Here is a 10,192-nt window from a genome sequence, read left to right as displayed (position 1 = left end):
TTAAATCACCAGTTGAATTAAAACGGCAGAACACATGGGGACCAGCGAGAGGCTGTGGCGTTGCAGAGCAGAGCAGAGCACTGAGGTATTGGTATGTGGWATTTTATTAGGATCCCCATTAGCTGTTGCGAAAGCAATCTAACAGTCAGTTTCTTAACAGGTGCATGTTTATCAATAATTGGAAGAAGCAATTTCATAAATGCATCAAGTGCAGTGTCTGGATGTTCCTTATTAATCACATCAGACCAACTAATATTTTTTTAACATCATCCACATAAGAGTCACAGCAAAATCTTTTGTATGATCTCTTTACACTATTTAATACCCAGCTTTCGGAACTGTGGCTTTCCTGGATAAAGCCACTGTATTGTGATCACTGCATCCAATGGGTACGGATARAGCTTRAGAACAAAGTTCTACAGTATTAGTAAAAATGTGACTGATACATGTGGATGATCTTGTTCCTGAAGTGTTTGTAAACACCCTTGTAGGTTGATTAATAACCTGAACCAGATTACAGGCGCTGGTTACAGTGAGAAGCTTCCTCTTGAGCAGACAGCTTGATGAAAACCAGTCAATATTCAGGTCCCCAAGAAAGTAGACCTCACAAGCATTTCACACATATTATTTAGATACTTACTGTTAGCACTTGGTGACCTATAGCAACACCCCAAAAGAAAAGGTTTTAGATGTGCCAAGTAAACCTACAACCACAACACTTCAATAACACATGACTTAAGATCTTCTCTAAGCATTACAMGGATATGGGTCTGAATATATACAGCAACACCTCCCCCATAAGCATTTATGTCTCTTCTATAGATGTTATATCCTTGTATTGCTACTGCTGTGTCATCAAACTATTAACTAAGTGAGTACAGAAATTGCTGTTTTCATCCCTTTCCTCGGTAGCTTATCAGAGATAGACATAATATGGAAAACAGCAAACAAAACAATAAAAAATAAAATACATTCAGCAGTCCATTAATCAGTTGACGTTGAAGCTACGAACCCATAGGCTTGGCTCTCTCATCCCTTCCAGGCTTCTGGGAGGGAGGGTGGACAATAAGCCTGTCAAAGRGGATGTAAGCAATGTCCCCACACACTCTGGAAGCTTTCATGGGTGGGATAAGTTCTTTCCTCTTCTGGCGCACAGCTTCTGGATAGTCCTCGTTGAGGAAGATATACGTTTCTCTCAAGTTCTTCGCTCTTTCCAGAACAGCTACCTTGTCCTTGAACCTTAGGAACTTGGCCACTATCGGCCTAGGCCTGTGTTCGATTTCCACCTCAATCTTCCTGTGGTCCATCTTCAGTTTCTCCAAGATAATTTCCCTCACTTTGTCCTCAGACTCCGTCCAGGTCTTGTGGAGATTCTGCAATTCCGTCCACAACCATGTTGTTCCGCCTTGATTGTCCCTGGAGATAATCTGATTTCTGCGTCATTGTTATCATGGAGTCACATACAGAACTGATGTCCTCTCTCAATGACTTACAGGTTGCTGTCATCTTGCTGTTCTCCTATTTCAACTCATCCAGCTGACCCTGGGAGAACTGCAAACTGTTCTTCAGGTCCTGGACCTCTCTGGTCAGGTCATCCATTTATTATTAGTTGATTCCACCAGTATTTGGACAAAACACTTGAAGCTATTTTCTTGTTTCTAATAACTGCGCGTAAAACTATTTTTGTTTGTTTAAAAGATCCTTCACCTGTGATAGAGAGACACCACTTTCCTCAACGGTACTCCTGCCGGCTTTGGTCATTGTCATGGTAGCAATGTAGGTTACATCGCTGTTACTCCTCACAGTTTCAGACAGGGCAGGTCGCAGGGAAGTTTGAAAACAACAACAAACAGCAMGGATCTAGACAGCCACAAGCACAACAGATAGTAGCAATCCCATCAACTGATGCCGACCACATCGCGGGATCCAAACTCAAAAGGTAGCTAGCTACTAAGAAACTTTTCAATAGAATTTCTAAACTTTCCAAAACAACAAACCGAGCTCTATCTCCTTCCGCGTTCAACAGGAAGTGACGTGTACAGTGAGAGTACAGTAGCAGCCATTGCATATGGAGTTTTCTTCATCGACAAGAAAACGTGTGTGTGTGTTTGTGTAGTCTCATCTGTGATAACGCATCCATGCTATTTGATTTTTAAAATCACCAGCCAGTTTATTTAATTTATTTATTAAGATACTACAGTATTTCCACTTCTAAAGGCATCCACATAAACAGGCCATGCAAATGAAGAACCAACGAGACAGCTTCTCTACACAAACATCGTTCCCTAAACTGTTTACATTAGGGATGATTTGCATTCTACGTTACACCTCAGATATTCATACATTTTCGATGAGCACATAACTCTAGATTCTACCGCTCTAAAAACATATTTAGATGGTAAATTATACACTGTCTGGCATAGGAGGACAGTCTGTAGTGAAGCCCTATCTGAGCTGTTAACTACTTAATCATGCTGCTTGAGAAATCTTTCCACAAAGAAAGCTTGACCTCATTAGGTGGTCAGTAATGTAGAATGTTAGCCTGGGCACGAGACCTGTTTGTGCGTTCATTCCACTCCTTGCCACTTCTTGTCATATGTCAAACATGAGTGGAATGATTATAATCGTGCCGTTTGGCGCGACTATAGTATGCATTGGTTGAAGCTCAATGTTAAATTAAAATCTCCCTACCATCATATGTAAGTCAATATGACACCAATGTTAAATTAAAATCTCCCTACCATCATATGTAAGTCAATATGACACCAATGTTAAATTAAAATCTCCCTACCATCATATGTAAGTCAATATGACACCAATGTCAATGAAAATTCGACTTGATTGGAGGTACACAACACACTCCTCACCGGTTGTCATGATCCGTCCAGCCGTTACCAATAATCATTATATCATATTTTTGACAGGGTTGTTAGCACTAGGGTCATCAAACAATTTCTTTACCCAAACCTAGCTCAAATTCTAGACATCGGATTAAAACGAGTTACAGCGTCCATAAAGTGACCATTAGACTTAGATCCATTTGGACTCTAACGTCTACTCCTGCTCCCCTGTTTTAAGAAGCTAGGCATATGTTGCATGTCACTACTTCACAGCAGAGGCATTTGAACGTAAAACCTTTTTTTTTATCAAAATGCGTTTTTTGGCAGAAATTCCTTCTGGAACATGTGAACTTTCATGTGCCTTAATAACAAACTTGTATCGCATCTGTAAATGTGAATCAAATCGTTAAATTACAAGCCTAGTTGGTTTAGCTGTGGAAAAAGCTAGGAACCTTCCCACTACCCATGATTGGCTGGCTTATGTGTTTTTTTTGTCATGCAAATATTTTTGTGGAATGTACTACACAGTGCACAGACCCGCTCATGCACTCAATGTTGTCGAGATACGTCAAGTTTCTATAAGGGCACAAGTCGAGACCCATATGCAGACACAGGAGGCAGAAGGTTGAGCTCTGATATTTATTATAATACAAGAGGTAGGCAAAAGGCAGGTCGGGTACAGGCGAGAGTTCATAAACCAGGTCAGAGTCCAAATAGTACAGGGCATTAGACAGTCTTGAGGTCAGGACAGGCAGGGTTTCAGTAACCAGGTCCGAGTCCAAACAGTACAAGGCGTTAGGCAGGCTCGAGGTCAGGGCAGGAAGAATGGTCAGGCAGGCGGGTTCGGTGTCAGGACAGGCAATGGTCAAAACCAGTAGGACTAGGAAAAACAGAGACTAGGACAAATAGGAGTTAGGAGAAAAACGCTGGTTGACTTGGCAAACAAGACGAACTGGCACAGAGAAACAGAAAACACAGGGATAAATACACCGGGGATGATGAGCGACACCTGGAGGATGTGGAGACAAGCACAAGGATGGTTGAAATGGATCAGGGCATGACAGTTTCCTGTTAGGCCTATTTGGCAGGGAAACTGTGAAGCCAGCTGTAAAGCCTACTGCCTGTTTCTGTTTATAAATATTTTATTAAAGTCAATACAATATTCTGCCACACATGAACACATTTCATTTAGGCCTTAACTGAATCAATTTCTGTAGACTATACAGTATATACACTATTCTGGCCATATGAACTAATGTGTACAGTATACAATATTTGTAGCCATACATTATTTAATTTAAAGCAGTTAACATACACATTTAACAACAGACTCATGAACACAATCATGCAATAGTTAACATACACAACATTGTTTTTCTTCTTTTTTTAAAAACGATCCATAAATACAATCATGCAATAGCCTACATGTTGCTTCAGCTTCCCCAGAGCTTCATATCATCCCAAGGAATCTCAATGTATTGTAGCCACATGCAGACGAAAAAGTAGAGGAAGGAGTTCACTTCTGCTGTAGTGCTCACGGTAAAATATTACACATTGTGGCAGTACGTTCGTATTGGCTGAGATAATGGATGGGCTGGACATGCCGAGAGATGAGTTTGCATTGGTCTGCCATGTAGCATGCTTCCGTCTATAACTTGAGCTGCTCAGTAGARCATCTTTTCTACCGCAGCTTTTTTGAAAGATATGATGGAAAACTGCAAATGTGTTGCCACTGCTCTCAACATTGCTGCCCTGAATTTAATAGATGCTATCGACAAAGATCTGTGGGAAAAAGTTGTGATGGACGACTTCCTGGAGGACGATCGTGCCATGCGGACTCTCTCTGACTCTGAAAATGAATCAGACGATGAGGAAATTCCTGATTTAGGTTAAAACATTTAGGTTAAAACATTGCAGAGTCTTCTGATGACAGTGATGTGGGAAGAAATAGCACAGAAGAAGAAGTTGACCGAGTTTTGAAATCAGTGGAATGCCCGATGGAAGCAGAGTTTGATTGCAAATGCGGAGGGAGTCGAAAAGAGAACACAGAAAGCTGTTGTATAAAACCCCTGTCGCCGGATTACATCTTTAAAATAAGGGCAACCACGGCATCCATGACAATGAGGGAGAAGCGATCATCCATGTATACGTGTAATAAGAGTTTAGCTACATTTTCAGATATATGTTTCTAATTTTGTCAGAAAGTCGTTTTCATTGCAAGTTAAAAATGTACTGTTAGCTAGCTAGCTAATGTTAGCTGGCCGGCTRGCTGGCTAACATTACGTGTAGGATCTGTATGTATGATTTATTTACCAAGCAAGATGAATAAATGTTCTGTCAGTACTGAGTGAATGAACAAAACATTTTGGAACCAATGCGTGCTGTCATCACCAGAGAGTGTCAAGCTGACGTATATATAACAGGGTTCATAGCGTAACGGTTAGCATCACCGCCCTGGGATTTGAAGGTCCTGGGTTTGTCTACCGGAGGGGATATTTTGAACATTCTCTTTCAAAATACATCGTTTTTGACAACCCCCTCCCTTCACCGACACACACACCGGAACGCTATTTTCATTTATTAGGTGTCTCTTAAAAGAGCCCTTTTGGTTCGTTGGGCACTGTTAAGTTGCAAGGGACAGTGAGTGTGACGTGTACTAGCACTAGTGAACTCATCTTGCTACGGAGAAGACAACGATAGAGAGACCAGCTCGCATACTCTCAASGAAGATGTCGCTGCCCTCATCTGTCAGATGCACACCATCCCTACATTACAAATGCATGCGATAAGTTTGTAAATGTTTCTCCTTTTCAGATGCTACTTTCTGTCAGTTGAGAAGCCAAGAAATTTGTAAAGCTATCCCATGTGGAGCTGACAAACGACTTACATTTATTCARATGCACACAGTACATCGCACACTATCAGTAGCACTTACAGCATGTATGTTCTGTTACAGATCTGTGAGTACTCCCATCTGTTTTAATATTTATACTGCCATGTATACTGTAAATGTGGGAATGTGTGCTATTTTACTGGAGTTGGACAGCTGGGTACATCATTACTAAGAACATTGGGAGCTGAAGCATTTAGATCACCTATCCAATGTCAGATTTGTACATTTATATTCTTTAAATAGTTTTGTACTTGTCTAATGACCTTGTATTTTACAGGTGTTTCTCAGCAGTTTGTCATCTGTCACAGTGTTTGTATCAGGTGTTATTGACGAGCCTCGTGGTTATGTAGGTTTGTTGTTCAAACCCAGTGCTACTGTAACAGTACAGGGACCCTCTGCACACATCAACAACAGCCACCCTCGAAGCATTGTTACCCATAGCACCACATAAGCCTCGTCCCTTGCAGAGCCGCTATTAGCGCGCACCACTGCTAACTAGCTAGCCATTTCACATCGGTTACACTACCACAACTGATTCTACTACTCAGCTGTTCATCAAGACATCAGCTGTCCATCGAGACCTTGAATGGTAATATCAGGTTTGGCAGAACTGGGCTTGAACAAGAAAGCAATGTAGCTCTTCAAGAGCAATTGTGGCCATCCCTGAAGTGTATGTACAAAGTTAACTATATCRGATGAATGTACGTTTGATTGTAAATGATATATTTTGTAATAACTCACTATTGTTTACAGGTAATGTAGTACTAGGCCTTTCTTCAGCAAACCTTAAAGTACATTTTCTTTTAAGTAGTTAATGGGTACATGTTCATTATTTTGTGTATTTTCTAGGTGCTTTCTCSATTGTCTTGTTAAAAGAGATCAGGGATTTCATTTCCAGTTTACTCCATATTGGCTTAAATGGGTTTCTGTTTTTTTGCTTCCCTCTGAAAAAACAGCTGTTAATATTAAATAAACACTAATAACTCTATTATTTATTTTGTCATTATTGTGTACTTTTACTTTACTTTTATTGCTGTGTTTTGCTGTATTATAATGTTGTATAATCACCTTACAGTGGAAAAAACATGGAAATCATAAAAGCGAGAAGTAGACATTGGTCGGAAGCCGAAAAAGCAACAAAATTCACATGAGCACCACAATGCCTACTTCACCCATGCTCTACCAAGGTTTCCCAGCGCCACAATGCCTACTTCACCCATGCTCTACCAGGTTTCCCACGACCACCAATGCCTACTTCACCCATGCTCTACCAAGGTTTCCCAGCGCCACAATGCCTACCTTCACCCATGCCCTACCAAGGTTTCCCAGCCCACAATGCCTACTTCACCCATGCTCTACCAAGGTTTCCCAGCGCCACAATGCCTACTTCACCCATGCCCTACCAAGGTTTCCCAGCACCACAATGCCTACTTCACCCATGCGCCTACCAAGGTTTCCCAGCGCCACAATGCCTACTTCACCCATGCTCTACCAAGGTTTCCCAGCACCACAATGCCTACTCCACCCATGCCCTACCAAGGTTTCCCAGCCCACAATGCCTACTTCACCATGCTCTACCAAGGTTTCCCAGCGCCACAATGCCTACTTCACCCATGCCTACCAAGGTTTCCCAGCACCACAATGCCTACTCCACCCATGCTCTACCAAGGTTTCCCAGCGCCACAATGCCTACTTCACCCATGCTCTACCAAGTTTCCCAGCACCACAATGCCTACTTCCACCCATGCTCTACCAAGGTTTCCAGCGCCACAATGCCTACTTCACCCATGCTCTACCAAGGTTTCCAGCGCCACAATGCCTACTCCACCCATGCTCTACCAAAGTTTCCCAGCGCCACAATGCCTACTTCACCATGCTCTACCAAGGTTTCCCAGCGCCACAATGCCTACTTCACCCATGCTCTACCAAGGTTTCCCAGCACCACAATGCCTACTTCACCCATGCTCTACCAAGGTTTCCCAGCACCACAATGCCTACTCCACCCATGCTCTACCAAGGTTTCCCAGCGCCCAATGCCTACTTCACCCATGCTCTACCAAGGTTTCCCAGCACCACAATGCCTACTTTACCCCATGCTCTACCAAGGTTTTCCAGCACCACAATGCCTACTTCACCCATGCTCTACCAAGGTTTCCCAGCACCACAATGCCTACTTCACCCATGCTCTACCAAGGTTTCCCAGCCCACAATGCCCTACTTCACCCATGCTCTACCAAGGTTTCCCAGCGCCACAATGCCTACTCACCCATGCTCTACCAAGGTTTCCCAGCGCCACAATGCCTATTCACACCATGCATCTACCAAGGTTTTCCAGCACCCTGCTTTGACCTACTGCATTAGCTACGTTGGTCTATTGTACTTCCAACAATGTGTAGGCCAGGTTGCTTAGGATTAACAACCTTCTCAAACAGCTAATTCATACTCTTAGAGTGGCTCCCACAATAATGTGATTTGTACGTCATACAAGGTAATGTTTGGCATTTTTCCCACCCACACAAGACAATACACCATTCCACTACTTTTTCAAGCTTTTTTTATTATACAAAAGCAAACGTAGTTTTATACTCACAATCAGGCTTCCTTGAGTGAGCTGTTTTGTCTTGTAGTAATGTGGTGTCTGCCTGTATTTCCTTGAATCTTTATTTTAACAATACATGCATTGAAAAATGAATAATATTCATAACATCATTTTTAGGTCAGTAGGTACCCAACATAAACAACGGGGGTGGTGTGTTGGACACAGTCACTCATACAGATATATGGAGGTCTATAGGCATGTCTGCATTCCTCACTTCGTAACTGTAAGCTTACCTGTGTAATATTGACGTAAACTCAGAACCGCTTTTTTTTAAACTGTGGTCTGTTTTATCAATTGCTGTGGCTGAACAATGGACAGTTCATAGAGCCCCAGAGTGGAGATGTCATAATACCTATAAAACCTATCAGGTCAAACAGGGAAATGGTTCCAATCGTTTTTCCACCATTCATTTTTCCCATAGGGGATTTTAGAAACACTTAAAATAAGGGCTGTGTTTCGTGTAGGCTTACCTTGGCGTGACGTTTTGATAACCATGTAAATCTCTCTCGGACAAGGTGACTTTTATCAATATATTCAGCTCTATTTACTCTCAGATTCGAAAATGCTAATTAGCATCAAAGTAGACATCATGCAAAACTACAAATCCCTGCAAGCTCCTGAACGTCATCTCTAGCGGACACCTTTGCTAACAGGTATTGTGTCAATTTAAAACTTGCACAAGACAGTTCAAAGAAKTTTCCATTTAAAGAAATGTAGCCAATTTATTCATTACTATATTTAGCTAACATTAGATAGTTAATCCAGAGATTCTTACCTTTSCCTCGATTCGGCAGTCTTGTCTAGAAAATCATGGCATTTGCAGCTCTTTATGATAGCCARATTAGCAACTAATTAGCATTTCATTTTGGGGGGGTTATTATACGAGAATAGAGAATAAAATGATAAAAGTCACCTTGTCACAGGGAAAAATTAATGTTGGAAAAACGATTGAAACAATTTCCCTGTTTGACTGCTAGGTTTTATGAGTATTATGACATACTGTGGTACTCTATTACCTCTGTCAAATGACTATGCAGCTTAAAGTTGTGTGTATTTGTACTTATTTTTGCAATACAGATGACGACCTAAAAAAAAATACCAAAATGAAGGAATTGCGCAAATCAACACAATTGTGTATTAGATTATCCATTCTCAGTATGGATGTATGTCTAGTATGTTGATATTTATTTGATTTTACTAAACAGTACTTTCTAAATAGTGTGTAGTACGATTAGAACACAGCATGCAATTTTAATAAGTAGTAGGCAAYACAGATTTGGGACACACCCAGTGATTGTGCTTGTCTTAACACCTGATCAAACAGGGATCAATAATTTCCTATCCTCCTCTATCCTCCCAGTATGCATCCCAAATGGAACCCTATATAGTGCACTACTTTTTACCTGGCCCCATGGGGCCCTAGGTAAGGAATAGGGCGCCATTTGGGACACAACCCAAGTATAATAGGGAGCATCTGAGGCTCAAGTAGTTGGTTTGTGGGCCAGACAAGGCCCTAGGGAGAAGATACAATCAGACAGAGCCAGATATGATCTGTGGGACCAGCAGGACTCTTCCAATAATCATATCAGGCTTTTAATTAGGTTTGGCAACAGAAACATGAGCTACTGGTCCCTGTGGAGCCATCATGGCTGACTGGAAACACATTCAACACTGGATTGGACCGTCATCTGTTAAACTGTGGAGCTATCATGGCTAACTGGAACTAAGCAGGCTAGCTGAGCAAAAACACATGGAAGTTGGAACAGTAATTTGGACTGGACAGTGCTAGACTAAGAACATATTTAAGTCTTAAGTCTGAAGTAGTGTGAAGTAGTGTGAAGTAGTGTGCCGTAGTGTGAA

Source organism: Salvelinus sp. IW2-2015, unplaced genomic scaffold (genome assembly GCF_002910315.2).
Source record: "Salvelinus sp. IW2-2015 unplaced genomic scaffold, ASM291031v2 Un_scaffold2607, whole genome shotgun sequence".
Lineage (NCBI taxonomy): Eukaryota > Metazoa > Chordata > Actinopteri > Salmoniformes > Salmonidae > Salvelinus > Salvelinus sp. IW2-2015.
The sequence above is the reverse complement of the archived record's forward strand: the minus strand, read 5'-3'. Positions refer to the sequence as shown.